Raw genomic sequence first — 15,939 nt, forward strand, 5'->3', positions numbered from 1 at the left:
TGGTATTATTGAGCATTTTTTGGGTATATACCCAAGAGTGGTATGGTTGGGTACAGTGGTAGAATGATTTCCCAGTTTTCTGAGAAACTGCCACACTGACTTTCAAAGTGGCTGTACAAGTTTGCACTTCCACCAGCAATGGCAGAGTGTTCTCCTTACTCCATATCCTGTCCAGCATGAGCTGTCACTTGTGTTTTTAATCTTAGCCATTCTGACAGATGTTAGATGGAATCTCAGAGTTGTTTTGACTTGCATTTCCCTGATGGCTAAGGATATTAAACATTTCCTTGTTTCTCAGTCATTTGAAATTCTTCTGTTGAGAATTCTGTAGATCTGTATCCCATTTTTAAATTGGATTATCTGGTTTGTTGATATCTAGTTTCTTGGGTTCTTTATATATTTTGGAGATCATCCCTCTGTGGGATGTGGGATTGGTGAAGATCTTTTCCCATTCTGGAGGCTGCCACTTTGTCCCTTTGCCTTACAGAAACATTTCAACTTCATGAAGTCCCATTTATTGTCAATCTTAGTGCCTGTGCTATTGGTGTACTGTTCAGGAAGTTGTCTCCTGGACCAATGTGTTTGAAATTACTTCCCACTTTCTCTTCTATCAGGTTCAGTGTATCTGGATATATGTTGAGATCTTTGATTCACTTCGACTTGAGTTTTGTGCAGGGTGATAGATATGGATTCATTCTGCATGGTGATGTCCAGTTGGGCCAGCACCATTTGTTGAAGATGCTTTCTTTTTTCCATTGTATAATTTTGGCTTCTTTGTTGAAAATCAGGTGTCCATAGGTGTGTGGATTTATGACTAGGTCTTTGATTAAATTTCATGGATCCACTTGCCTGTTTTTATGCCAATGCCATTCATTTTTATTACTATAGCTATGTAGTAGAACTTGAAATAGGAATGATAATACCTCTGGAAGTTCCTGTTTTGTTTTGTTGTTTGTTTTTTGAGACCGGGTTTCCTGGTAGCTTTGGAGCCTGTCCTGGAACTTGTTCTGTAGACCAGGCCAGCCTCAAACTCACAGGGATCTACCTACCTCTGCTTCCCAGGTGCTGGTATTAAAGGCATGCACCACCACTTCTGGGCCCTCTGGAAGTTCTTTTATTATTCAGAATTGTTTTAACTATCCTGGGTTTTTTCATTTTTCCATATGAATTTGAGTACTGTTCTTTCAAGGTCTGTAGAGAATTGTGTTGGGATTTTAATAGGGATTGCATTGATTTGTACTTCGTTGATCCTACTGATACATGAGCATAGGAGATCTTTCCATCTTCTGATACCTTCTTCAATTTCTTTCTTCAAAGACTTGAAGGTACAGGTCTTTCAATTTAAATTCTGCCAACTGAAGAGTTTTATAAGGAATCACATGACTAGATATGTAATCAGCTGCCTGCCCTTTTCAGACTCCTTCCATTTCACATGCAAACAGCAAAGGGAATACAAAGCCTGGGGTAGCTAACTAAATTCTAGCAGTTCAGAACTCATACAAACTGAACAGAACCTACAGCCTTTTCTGTTTCTTCAGTAGCCCACCTGACACCTGTTTCCTCATTCAGGCTTCCTACTGATGCGGGTCTTGCCATCTTTTTTCCGTTCCCTCGAGTCTCGTAATCCATGATTCTTACAAGAAGAGCCTGTGTCTTCTTTCTGGACCAGTGTTATTTGTATTTTCCTGCAAAGCCATTTGAGACCTCTGACATTCCAGTTAGCTATGAACAGGCCAAGACTGATTGCTCCGTTCTATTGGAGGGACAACAGAGGATAGCAATGAGGAAACAGGTAAGGAAGACAGTACATGTACACCACAGCACCAAAGGGAGTTTGTTCTACAAGAAAAAGTTCATTAATGTGAGTTATCTTATGTAAACATCAGGGTATAGATATAAAAGTCATTCAGAGAGGTGTGTCTTGGAGAGACGTTTCAGTAAGTCCACACCTGTGTAGCCATTGCCCAGACTGATTTTGTTTGTTTGGTTTTGGTTTTTTGAGACAGGGTTTCTCTGTATTGCTTGGGAGCCTGTCCTGGCATTCACTCTGTAGACCAGGCTGGCCTTGAACTCACAGAGATCCACCTGCCTCTGCCTCACGAGTGCTGGGGTTAAAGGCGTGAGCCACCATCGCCAGCCAGACTGATTTTTTAGCTTCCACAAGTTTCTTATTCCTGTCAGCCCACATTAAGACTAACACCACACTATTGACCTCTATCATCAGAGTATTATGTTAAATCTCATAACTTGATGAGTCAGATATTTCTGTTATCAGAAAAGCAGGTAAGATATCAAAACAGTTGTTTCTCACTCACAGTAAAGTTAGCTTCTTAGACCTTCTAACAAGCAGCCTGGGGCTGGCAGGCTGCAATCCAGGAGACCCACACTGGAGAGAACTGAATCAAGTTTTCCTCCGACTTCTACCTGTGCCCATACACATCAACAGTAAGCAAATAAGCAATTAAAACAATCTGTTTTAATGTAATAAATTGTCTGCTTACCCTTACTTAGTAAAAAGAAAGAACTACCCATAGCCTTTCCTCACTAGCACTGTTTTTTTTAAATCATACAAATGGACAAGGCCTTGGGTAGGGGTTGAGGATTTGGAAACTGTTGGATTCAGAAAAATATTATAATGAGTGTATTGTGCTCATTATGCAATACTCACAGTGGGATCTGGGCCTGTGACTCAGAAATGCATTCATATTTCTTTAAGAACTTTTATTGCATGTATTTACTGTGTGCGTGTGCATGTGTGTGTGCATGGGTGCATGCCACAGTGTTCACGTGTATGTGAGAGACAACTTGGGGGAATTGGTACTCTCCTTCCACCACGTGAGCCAGGGCAGTTGAACACAGACCAGCAGCAGTAGCAGCAAGTGCTTTTCCCACCGAGTCATCTCACCAACAGCACACTCAGTTTCTGAAGAGAAATGTATGATCATTTAATTATGAGAGAAATCAAGGACTACAGAGAGACTTGTGACAAATTCTGACTGTTCCGACTGTCATACATTCTTAAACTACCAAATTTTTTTTAAACATTTGGGTTTGAGGATTGTCTCCAACACTCTGTGGAGCTGTAGTAGACGGGATGTCATATAAGGAACTTTTCTAATGATCGAGGCTTACCCTCATGTCATGTTCTCCACAGAGCTTCCTTGGGTCATCCCTCTTTTGAATAACTACGGCACTTGGAGCTTATTCTTCACATCTTATAAAAATACCTGTTCAAGCCGGGTGGTGGTGGCGCACGCCTTTAATCCCAGCACTCGGGAGGCAGAGGCAGGCGGATCTCTGTGAGTTCGAGGCTGGGCTGGACCGATAGCCTCCAAAACAACACAGAGAAACCCTGTCTCGTAAAAACCAACAAAACAAAACAAAACAAAAAACACCTGTTCAAAATAAATGAAATATTCAGTTAAACACAAAAGTAGAAATTCAAGAATAATAATCCCTCATAAAAATGTCAACCAAACTTGATAATATTGTTATGTCTCTCTCCATTTTCCCCAGAGTGCAAGACACTGCCATCATATACCCACCTGCAAACACTGTTTTTTTATAATATGTATATGAGAAGATGCATTTGACAACACACTGTCTATTGATACATGTGTGAGAAAATGCTTTCTCTTTGTATTATATTAGGAACAACTTGAGGGAAAGATTGTGTTTACTATTACTCTTTCCCAGTTAGCTTTTCTGAGCAGTAAACAGTACTTAATGGATGCGAGGCAAACTTGAGCTTGTATTCCCTTATCTGCCAGGGCAGGAGCTCTGTGGTAGATGACTTGTCTGACAAGCTTGGAGCCCTGAATTCTGTCCCCAGACTTGGTGTTTTTTACTAGGTAGGTAAGGGATGGTGCCCAGAAAATTTATATATATCTAAGAAAGAATAAAACAAGGCCACACCTCCTAATCCTTTCAAATAGTGCCACTCCCTGGTAGCCAAACATTCAAATCTATGAGCCGATGAGGGCCATTCTCATTCAAACCATTACAGTAAGGATACTACCAAATCCAACTTGGTGGACCTGTGAGTTTTATTAGGTTACTTCTAAGAGTATGAGTGAAGGATTACTACAGGCACAGAATGACTCAGACAGTTGAGTCACCAAAAACCCAACTAGCATGGATGACAGCTCATGAAAGCTGGAGACCTGGGGTACATAAGAAAACCTGCAGGTAGCCAATAGGTTGGAGAGTGTCATTTCCAGGCAGCTCAGTTGGTCTGAGCCTGTCCTAAGCAATTCAGTTTATCAGACAGTTTTCTAGGCAGATGGACTTATCTAAATGTTTCCAGCAGTAGTCTTTATTGCTTATGCATACTTGGGGAGGGAGGGACCTAATGTAGCTATTCTGTTTTAGGAATTTCCTGAACCTTTTGAGTTGTTCACTTCCTGAGTTTAATGAACTTCCCTGCATGACAGAATGTTTTGGCTCACTTTAGAATAGTGGTTTTCAACCTTCCTAAGGCTAAGACCTTTTAATACATGTGGTGACCCCCCAACCCCAAAATTATTTCCATTACTACTTTACAACTATACTTATGCTACTGTTACAAATCATCATGCAAGTATTTTTGGAGATAGAGGTTTGTTAAAGGGGTCACGCACCACAGGCTGAGAACCACTGTGTTAGAGCATCATGTGTAGAAGGTTGTATATCAGAGGGAATTGCTGCATAACAGTGAGTTCAAGGTCAGCCTGGAAAACCCAGTGAGATCCTTGTGCTGAATAAAAAGTAAAAGAAAGGCTAGGGACATAGTTCAGTGACAAAAGACTTATTTAGCATGCTTAAGGGAACGTCCTTACATACACAAAAATTCCTACATCCTTACATTATTCCTAGAGATGCAGAGATGTGTATGATTCCTTTGGCCTTTTAAATATTAGCTAGCATATTCTAGTTCTCTCTCCATATTGAATAAATCTTTCACCTTTTAAGTAGTAACTAGTGAGGGCTGGAGAGATGGTTCAGCACATAAAGGCACTTGCTGCAAAACCTAATTACTTGAGTTCAATTCCCCATTGTGGAAGATAAGAACTGACTCCCATGGGTTGCCCTCTGACTTCCATGTTCTTGTGTGCTCATGTCTGCCAGTACAGAAGCTCTGTGGTAGATGACTTGTCTGACAAGCTTGGAGCCCTGAATTCTGTCCCCAGACTTGAATACTTGAATGCTAGAATACTAGCATTCCTCCTTTTTATTTATTATAAAAAGATGAGTTAGAAAGGGGTAGCAGGTGAGGTGGGGCTGAGGATGCCATGTTCTCAAGACTACTTCCTGCTGACCTGGGGGGCATCATTCATCTTTGGGTGACCTGGGGAAGCTGTGGTGCTGGCCATATCCTGGAGTAGCTGGCTGTTTCACTTCACTGTCCAGCCTCTGTGGAACCATCAGGCACTGCCTGGAGCTGGCAAAATGCTGTCCGAGGTGGACCCAAGCACACTCCCTAGAGCTTAAAGCACCTGATCCTTTCCCATCACCACAGCATCACTAGACATGTTTGAGAGTCGTGTGCCTTCAGCCCTATGGCCAACAGCTGGTAGTCCTGCAACAACAGCTGATTAGGAATGGTCAGTGGGTCTCCAAAAACATCCCAATGGGAGCAAGGAGGTATAGATGATGACACAGTGAGGCAGAGGAGACCCAAGGGCCTGCAATTTCTAGCACCCCAGTAATTCAGAGAGGGTGGATTTCAGGTACAGCCCATCCACTAAGTCATCATACAAAGTGGGGGGCGGGGCAAGGACTCTGAGCCTGAGAGAGACACAGTCGCCTGGTACCAGGACTTGGAGAAAAGCCAGACCATGAAAAGACTGCACTTGGGAAATGAAGCCTCACATCCAGGGGAATGATCAGAGGTGGGTAGCCCCGCCTGAGACCCAATAGCCAATATTGAACGGAAGGTGAAGGCTCCAATGAACGAGCAGATTTGTTGCAGGGGGAAGAGTGGATCTATTGAGGGTAGAGCAGGTGGGTGGGGCCCAGTGTGAAGTGATTACAAAGTGCCAGGAAGTGGATTTTTGGTAGGCTTTTCCCTCATGAGTAAGGCAGAGAAAAATCTAGAGAAACCAAGTGATTCATCAATTAAGGGACAGTGAGTGGTCAGACAAAGGCACGGGGGGGGGGGGGGGTTGCAGGAGGACGACTTTGAGCCTGAAAGAGCTGTGGTTGCCTTAAGGAGACCAAAAAGTGAAAAAATGAGTTCTCACTCCAGAAATAGCCAGAGGTGGGGGGTGGGGGGGTGGCTGGTTTTGGTTTTGGATGGACCCAGTGATCCAGGGAAGGGAGGTTGTCTTTTTGGACTGGGTTCCAGGATCCCCACGTGCCTCAAACTGCCTATGGGCAGGAGGAAGTACCAGGAGAGCCTTTCCTGGTCAGGGAACCAATGTTGTAATTTATAAAAGTACAGCACAAGAGAAAAAGATGCCATGCAACAGATCTCACGTGGAGGATCTTTTGTATTAGGGGAAAGGGAGACCAGCCTCTGGAGACAGGGGCAGCAGAGAGAGAGAGGGGGGGGGGGAGGGGGAGGGAGAGAGAGAGAGAGAGAGAATGGGAGGTAGGGAGGGCCCTTTTAAAAGGGAATGTAGTGAATGTGCACAGGTAGTGCCTTTAGTGGCTGCAGTTGAGGGCCTATCCTGTCAGAACACCAAGGGCAAGCCAGTACAGATGCCTGAATACTAACACCATCCTTCCAATAAAAGCAAATATTAAAAAGGTATCTTATTGTCTTGCTATAACTATTATCAAATCAAAAATAGTATCATTGGAAGATGAAATTGATCTTAGCAATACTGAAGAGATTAGGAATTTGCTAATCAGTAAATTCTGAAGAAAATAGATTTTCTAAAGCTTGTGTATTTGCTTCACTCAGTCGCGCAAAGCAGTGGTCACTTTACTATTTCAGGAGTTATAGCCTTTGATGTAATCCTTGACTACAGAAACCAAAAATGAGGATTTTAAACATTAAGTCACCACTAATGATTACCCATATTTTGCAGAAACATCAAGTCCTTTTCCCCACTCTTTCTTAAAAAGAACACAGTAAGTTGCCATGTTTTTCCATATGTGTATGCAACAGAAAAGAAACTCCAGCTCCCCCCCCCTCTCTCTCTCTGTGTGTGTGTGTGTGTGTGTGTGTGTGTGTATGAAGGGGAGGGGGGAGAGCAACAGTGGGAAGAGGAGGAGCAGCAGAAAGACTACCTCTTGTCTTTCTAGTAATAAAGTGTTGACCTTTCACCAAAAGGCATTTGATCAATCTCTTAGAGAATCTGCAAGTCTGAGGCAGATGGGTACCTGTCTTCTTAACATTCTTAGATATTACATTTAATAAGGACTCTATTGACCTCAAGCAAACAAAATCCCACTGTGATAGCTCTTTTTAACCTTTGAGCCTGGATTAATTCATACACAGGTCAAACTTCCAAGAACAGCAGAACTTCACTGATGAATTCATGACATTTACACTTTTGCAGCTTCTATCACTCAGCTTGCCACACCTTCGGTTTCTGGCAGGCAGGCTTATGTCAGGCCACACTTATTTATAGTTCCTCTTTACTGCGGTGGTGACTATAGCCACCATACCTATTATTTGTCATCTAACTGTAGTTTTCCCTCAAGCACCCCACCCTTCAGTGTTCAGGGCGGTGTAACCGCCTGCTTGGAGGGAAACAATTCACTTTTCTCTCTCTAGCTTCTCTTAAACCTTTCCTATACATTTCCAACATATTTAAATTTATTTTCTCTTTGTTGCCTCTTATCTATCCTTTTATCGTTTTAAAATCAGTATTTATATCCCTTAAGAATATGTAGATTTCATTATAGCAAATAATGTCTAGCGATCACAGTTTCTGCAACAAAAATAAATACCCTGCAAAACCCTAGTTATGGGTGGGAACAGATGTGGGACGGGGCTTGCTGCTTTCAAGGATGCAAAGAGGGACTGTCCCAGCGTTTTCCCAAGAACACTGAATATCTACTCATGGTGACGGTGGCAGCATTAATGATTATTAATTTCCCGGTAGGCCAGTAACTGGGCCAGCAGCCATGGTGGATAGCACAGAATTTTTCAGAAGACCTACAAACTCCAAGAAATACTGCTCAGAAAAACACAGCACCACCAAAGCGCCGGAGTTTGCGTTTCTTGTGCTCCCTGCTTTCCTTTCTCCTGCGTTGCCCATCTCTCCCCTCCTCCACAAGCGGTTCACGAGAACCCACATCATAATTTCCTCGTGTCTGCTGGACTAGGAGATTGGTACCCGCAGACCACGCGCCGCGCCTGCGCACTGCGTCTTCTCGCGTGAATGCCCTGCGGTGGCCGCCGTCTCCCAGCCGACCCGGAGTGCTTGGCCGGTGGCCGGCATAAGCCACCCTCTGCATCCTCATGGAGCCGGGTACCACCCTGCTCCCCAGAAATACATCTCTCCTCCCGCCGTCGGGGTCGCAAATGAACCGGTGCGCGCCGCCTTAGAACAGTTCACACCCAGGAACCCGGCGCAGGAAGGTGCGGCCGAGAGGAACCGAGCTGGAGGTGGGACCAGGCCAGAGCCGCGCCCCGCACCAGCTCCCGGCTTCCCATTGGTCCGTGTACCTGTCCGTCCGCCCGGCACTGGCCCGCGCCTCTTTCTCCGCTACCTCTTCGCCTGTGGGGCGGCCCCCCCGGCAGAGCAAGCTGGAGCTGGCGCCGGCTGCCAGGAGCTTACGGGAGGCCGGGCGGGGCGGTGCCAGGGCCGAGCATCTTGGGCAGTAGCGCCGCGACCTCTCTGCCTGCAGCACCACCTGGCGCGGGCCGGGTCCGGTAAGGCGCGGAGCGGGCGGCCTGGTGCTGGCGCGCTGGGGGGCGAGGGGGGGGGCGCGGGCCTTTCAGCCCCGGGAGCGCCGCGTGCGGCCCGTCTGGCGGGTGGGCAGCCGGCTGGAGGAAGCGGCGCCGCACTCTGTTGGGCTCCTGCTGGCTGGTGCCAGGACACCCTGTTTTCCTCCCAGGAGTTCAGCCCGGTGGCTTGCAGATCTCCAGCATCCCAGTCAGTCCCTTTTTTCCTCCTGCGCTGGGGAAAGACATACTTTGTGTTTCGAAACCCCTTTGGCAAGATTTCTTTATCAAAAGAGCTCAGGGAGGCACAGGAGTTGGGCGCTCTCTGTGTGTGTGTGTGTGTGTGTGTGTGTGTGTGTTCGTATCCCATATTTTAAAAGAGTTATTGCAGGCTAGAAAGTTCTAAGATTGGCGTGGTTCTCTCCATTCATCTGTAATGGCACCTGTGCACCGGTATTGGCAGGTGACTCGACTTTATTTGGGGGAGGGAGGTACTAGTGATCATTCTAGAAAATGTGTTGCTTGTGGTGATGAGCATGATCAAAATAACTGACCTCAACAGAAGTGCACCCTTAGTAACGTTGGGTCCCTGGAATTATCCTCTTAGATGCTTGTGGCAGTCACTTTAAGCAAAGCAGTTAATAACATTGTTATTTCTTTTGGTGTAGCAGCACTGTTGTTAGAAATGGGCTGGGCGCTGTTCTCTGAACAGGTTACCCCAGAATAACCCTTTCAGGTTAGTGCTCTTATCTCCCAGTAAATACCTTGGAAGGTAAAGTAACTATTTCAAGACCGGAGTCTTTAAATAAGCGAGGGACTGGATTCAAACTCAAGCTAACTTCATAGCTATTCTCCCTCTTAATCATGTGTACTCCTTAAGCGCTGTTTGTGTTGTTAAGCGATTGGGAAGTAATGCAAAGTTTTATTTGTAGTTTCCAAATATTCGGGAACTCAGAGAAGAAGCGGTCGGTCGCATCCCCCAATAAATAAAAAAAAGTAAATGTCTTATGCATAACCGCTGTAATTAGCTGGCTATATACATTTGCTACACCGTTTCCAGAAGCACAAGACAACAGTTTAACTTTTTAAATATTGGATTTTAAAGAAATCAGCCTTGAGCATTGATTGTAAGCTGAAACTGGCTCTTTGCTGTGGTTATGGAAGCTTGAAAGTTAGATACAGAGGGCAGAAATGCTGATACAGTGCATTATCATCGTTAGGCTCGGTTGGACCTTGCTGTTATTGGAAGGTCTTCATTCATTCTCCTCAAAAGCTTGCAATGGAGAAGCCGCTGAGTCACACCCTTATAAGGAGTTTAGTGAACTTAGGAAAATACATTTCAAAGCCATAAAGGGTTCACCGTTTCAGGGTTGCTGTGTTTTTACTTGCTTGGTTGATTGGTTTTTAGAAAGGGGCTAATGTAGCTGGCTTGAATTCTGAATTCTCCTGCGTTGATTGCCAAGTGCTGGGATTGCACCCCTGAGCCTCCAGATGGTGCTCATCTTAGAAGTGGTGGTGTTTAAGTGAAAAGCTTCTATGGTGCTGTTTATGTCTAACTTGTATTCAATTCCATTTTTAAAGTTCTCATCCATACTAAACTTCATATTATGCTAAACTAAAGTTATAACTCATTGAGCTTGGAGCAAACTAGGCATATATTGATACACACAGCAAAAGAACAAAAAACAAAACAACCACTACAATACTACAATCTGTTAATCTTAGGAAACAAAACCTGGGTTCAGTTGGGCAGTGGTGGCACATGCCTTTAATCCCAGCACTTGGAATGCAGAGGCAGGCGATATCTGTGAGTTTGAGGCCAGCCTGGTCTACAAAGCTACACAGAGAAACCCTGTCTTGAAACACACACACACACACACACACACACACACACACAAAACCAACCAAACCAGAAAAAAAATCTGGGTTCAAAGTTACATTTGGTTTAATAAAACTTTAGTTGTTTTATGGAAAGTTAGCTAGTTTATTTGAAGGTGATCATTTTGCTTATACATGACTGAAATGGATCAATGTTTACAAGTTTCAAAGTGAAAAACATATTATTTCTGTAGGTACTGCAGAGTATTTTCTGCTGTCCTTAGACTCCTTTTTGACCTAGGAAATGAAGTATTTTAGACATTAATCTTGATTATCCTCAGAGCCTCTAAATTTAATCATTAAAAATGTGCTGATGCAGAGAGTCACTGGCGTTCAGGATGCAGCTTCTGACCGAGGCTTAGTAAGGAGCATTCAAAGAACACCGTAAGAAGCCTGTTGAGTCTAATTTAAACCTAACTTGTCTTAATTTAAAGCTTGAGGGAGTGAAGAAAGCCCTTTGAGAAGTTCTTGTTTTGAGCTATGAGAACTGAAACCTAGTGAAGATGTGACTTAACTAAGAATTAGTTGATCCAGCAAGTGGAGAAACAAGGGTTTAAGTCCGGGCAGTTTGACTGTAGTGTTTGCCCTTAGGCCTCTCTTTTTGTTGGAAAAACCTTCAAGTCAGGCAGTGGAGCTTTGTGACAAGATCAAGATACTGTGTGTATGTATACGTCACCATTCTGTATGTTTGCTTTTGGGTTTGCCTTGCCTTTTGTGTGGTTGTGCCTATGTGCATTTAGTGCAGAGGTCACGAATGTCCTCAGCTGCTTCTCCATCTTCTTTGGAGACAGGATCTCTCACTAAGCCTAGAGTTGACCTCTGTCTATACTGGCTGGCAAGATCTCCCCCCAGCCCCATCCTCAGCACTAAGGTTACACCCATGTAACTGGCTTTTTATGCGTGGGTGTTAAGGTTTGAAACTCAGGTCCTCAGGATTGTAATGCAAGCACTTTACTCATTGAAACATCTTTCCAACCCTCCAAAGTCCACTGTCCCCATCCTGTCCTAAAAGATAGGATTTAGCTGCCCAAAGGAAAGATCATAACTAATAACATAAAAACAAAGGGTACATTTACTATTATGAATAACACTATTAAACTATCCTAGTCTCTCCTTTGGTGGTCACAGGCCAAAGAAGACCTGACTAACCCCAATACCAATTCAAAGACCATTTGGGATCTCCAGGGTGACAGCTCATTCTAAACCAGTAATGATCTGAGTCCAGATTTAAGTTCAGGTTTCCGACAGCCAGACTGGCTCATTACACCAAGTCGTGGCCTCTGCCTTGTGAATAGTGTCTAAGACTCTGGTCTCTATGGATAGCCTTCCCAGGTGGAGCCATCTCATTTCTGTCTCCAGGGCATGTAGTGACTTTACAGTTAAAGTTCCTGTTGGAAGTACAGTACCCAGAAAGAGATCTGCTGCCTCAGAACCTCTTTGTGTCATTGCTTACTCTTGAAAGGGGACAGGGAGAACGTCATGGCTCCATTTCCTAAGAATATGAAATGTACTTTGTCTTTGCCCAGTTCTTTGCTGACAGCTGCAAGTCTTGGAGCTTCTTGAGTGATAGGAATGTCCTTCCTTGTTCTTGATAAGAGTTTCTGATCACCTCATCTTACGCTAATGAGGTAACAGGGTAGAGCTCCTGGAGAGTTCCAGGATAGGCCTGGCACTGTGGGGACTAGAGGACTGGAATGTTCTACCTCACCTGTGTCCCCTGAGAAGGGTGGGGCTGGACATTAATCTCTATAAAACCTCCCGAGTTAGAAGAGTTCATGTGCTTCTGGGTTGCCGAGCACGTGGAAGAGCAGGGGAGGCAGTGTACACTGCCCCTTCCTACTTTGCCCAGTGCCTCTCTTTATCTGGCTGTTCATCTGCATCCTTTCCATATCTCTTATAATTAAACAGTAGATTTAGTCTTTCTGCAAGTACTGTGAACCATTCTAGCAAACTACCAAGACCATATGGAAACTGCCTGATGAGGAGTATAGGTGACGATCTACTACTTAAGTCAGCAACTGGAGTGAGGCCCATCTTGTGAGCATGAGTCCTTAACCTATCGGTCTGACACTGTCCGTGTAGTGTCACAGTTGACTGGGATTATAGGGCATCCTTGGGGTCTGCTGTAGAATTGTGGGGGGGTAAGCCTGTATCCATCTGGTCAGGCATTTGCTAAAATTCATAGAAGGAGAGAGATGCTGCATCTCCATAGACTGGTGACTGAAATGTGGAAGGAGAGTAAAAAGTTTTCTCTTTACACATAAATAGATAGTTTTGTTCCTTAATTGTTCTATAGGCAGTGGATCCACTAACCAGGTCAGGAAATTAGTGACAGTGCTTGTTTAAATGGGGAGCTTTGAATCCAGGGAGGAATAGAGGAGAGCAAGAAAAGAGATACCTTAATAGAGGGAGCCAGTATAGGTTTAAAGAGAAATCTGGCACTGGGGAAATGTTTGGAGATCCACAAAGATGACCCCAACTAAGAATCTAGGCAATAGTGGAGAGGCTGCCTTTGATGCCCTTCCCCTATAATGAGATTGATGACTCCCTTAATTGCCGAAGCAGACATTCACAGCTAAACACTCAGCCATACTCCTGGAATTCAGTTGTTGAGAGAGGGAGGATGAGCCAAGCAGTCAAGACCATGTTGGAGAAACCCACAGAAGCAGTTGACCTGAACAAGGGGGAGCTCATGGACCCCAATTGTAAAGCTGAGGAACCATCATTGGACTGAAACAAGCCCTCTGATTGTGGGTGTCAGTTAGGAAGCCTGGGCAGTCTATGGGACCTCTACCTGTGGAACCAGTGTTTATCCCTAGGGCACAGATGGACTTTGGGAGCCCATTCCCTATGGAGGGATACTATTTGAGCCCAGATACATGGAAGAGTACCTAGGCCCTCCCTCAAATGATGTGACAGACTTTGATGATCCCCCATGGAAGGTCTCACTTGGGGAGTGGGTAGGGGTGGGTTGGGGGGTCAGCAGGGGGCATGGCAGGATGGGAAGGAGAGGGAAGGGGGGATTGAAATGTAAAATAAAATTGTTTCTAAATAGAAAACATTATTTTAAAAAATGGGGGCACTGCATGGCAGGGAAAACAGAAACTTCACTATTCTCTTAACATTGTCTTCAATTTCCAATATGCAAATGAAAAGGAAATTTAAATCTGAAGAAATTAAGCTGTCTGGTTCTTAGATCTCCTGGTTTTGTGATCTTCCAACAGTAAATTTGGGTATCTTCATGAATATTCAGATCATGTTTAAGTTAAGATTCTAGGAATGACAAAACATTTGCATGAAGAGAGACTTGAAAATCGTATCCACTTAGTTCTTTCTGCTCTCCCATCTCTCCAGATCTTAATGTGTTTATTTACATTTGTAAATTTGTCTTTAATGTGTTATTCATGTTATATGGGTACAATCACTAAGCACAAAGTTCTGCTTCAGAAGATTCTTGTCACCTTTTTTCTTAAAAGAAGTCACTGCTGCATTTTAGTTCCTGGCTAGAATTGGGTCATAGATGGGTCTTTGAGGGATTTGAACAGGTTGTTGAAGATTTTGATTGTTAGGTTTTCTTCCAACTTTTTTTTTCTGTTCTCACCACTTCCTACTTTGTCAGCTTATAAGGCTCACACCTAATGCTTAAATTCTTTCCCTAAAACTTTTGATGAAATTCATTTCTGCCTTGGTTTTTTATGCGTAGTGATTTTTCCCTTTCTTCAAGAGCAGAAAACCTTTCTATCACACATTCTTTTCACTACATTCCCTTTAAAGATACTTTATTTTAAAGTTACTTGCATCCATGGGCTATCTACGTTGAGTAGAACATCTGTGACAATGTTGCAAGTCTTCAGCTTTGCATTACATCTAGCATTAGCATCACCCTCCAGATGTGGGTGTGTTGGTGGGGCTCCAAGCCTTATGCAAAGGTGGGAACCTTTCTTCTGATTTCTGGTGGGTGATGGAAAACAACTTCAGCAGAGTTACTTGCAAGCTGCGGTATTTCAGTGTCCATGACTACGAGACCAACAGTACTTTGAAAACTGGCCTTACTTGAGTTTGCTGATCTCTGGATTGAAATAATAGAAAACAATTTAGAAATGCTGCTAATTTCCAGGCCCATGGGGTGTGTGGACAAGTACAACACAGGCAGGAGATTTTATATCCTGCAGGGTTTATTATAGCCTCTGCAACAGGGACTAGCAAGTGTTTTTGTTTTTGTGGGTTTTTTGCTTGTTTTAGGTAAAGAACCAGTGAGTAAATAGTTAAGTATTCTGAACCACCTGTGCTTTCTTTGTGTTATGTGTTTTTATTTCACATATGTGTTTTTGGATCCCTATAAAAAATTGTGAAAACCATTCTTAGGTCAAGGACTATGTACAAACAGGCCACAGCCTGTTGCTTTTAGAAATGCACACCCATTTTGATTGTTAACCTACACTATCATAAAGCAGTATTGCTTGCCCATAAAACAGTATAGTCTTAAGACACTTTGAAGCTAGTGTCTTGTTTGATGATAAAATTTTAAGTGTAGTGCACAGTTGTCTTCCTTGGAGAATTCCCTTTGTCTCTTGGGGGGGAGACACTAAAAACTGGGAAGAAAATAAATCCGAGAACTCCATACTGTCTCTGTAACTTCTGTGAAAGGGAACTGAGCACCTATTTAAAAGTCATGTTTTGTGGTTGCTCTTGAGTAATTCTTCTTTAGTTGCAAGCTGTGTTTTTGTTTTATTGCTTAGTTAGCAGTCCTTTGGCTTTGAAACTCTACTTGGCAAAGGTTCTTCCCGTTTATTGGGAAGGTTGAAAAGAGAAGTGGAGAAGCCAAAAGACTGTCCATAACATCTACAGACAGACAACCAAAAGCTACACATTTGAGCTTTCTAGGTAGCTATATAATATATATTACATGTAATGCCATCTCAGTCTTTCTTGGGGTCTTATAATAAATCAAGTGGTTATTCCAGCATTTGCTGGCACACTTGACAGCACTGCATAGACTTATTTTTAAAATAATTTCAAAAGATGTATTTGACTCATGTCATACCCCTTCCCCCTGTAACTTTGTAACATGCATTCAAAAACAAGCATCTTATCATTGGTTACTATATATTTGTTTTTTGGTGCTGTGATCAAAACCTGACCAAAAAAAAAAAGAAAACACTTACAAAGAGAGGGTTTATTTTGGGTAGGGACCATCTTGGCAGGGGCAGCATGGCAGAGTTCATGACAGCAGGAAGAGC

At 43.5% G+C, this 15,939-nt stretch overlaps 1 protein-coding gene across 2 annotated transcripts in view; it reads left to right on the plus strand.

The window, feature by feature from the left end:
• Nucleotides 1-8,308: 8,308 nt before the first annotated feature.
• Nucleotides 8,309-15,939, plus strand: part of Me2 (malic enzyme 2) — a 47,100-nt gene continuing 39,469 nt past the window's right edge. Inside the window, exon 1 of one of the 2 annotated variants that reach the window (XM_013116836.3) lies at nucleotides 8,309-8,515. The gene's annotated coding sequence lies outside the window, so the exon portion shown is untranslated. The other variant, XM_005074604.4, reaches the window with a different exon arrangement.

The sequence above is a fragment of the Mesocricetus auratus genome, unplaced genomic scaffold (assembly GCF_017639785.1).
Source record: "Mesocricetus auratus isolate SY011 unplaced genomic scaffold, BCM_Maur_2.0 Super-Scaffold_6730, whole genome shotgun sequence".
Taxonomy (NCBI): domain Eukaryota; kingdom Metazoa; phylum Chordata; class Mammalia; order Rodentia; family Cricetidae; genus Mesocricetus; species Mesocricetus auratus.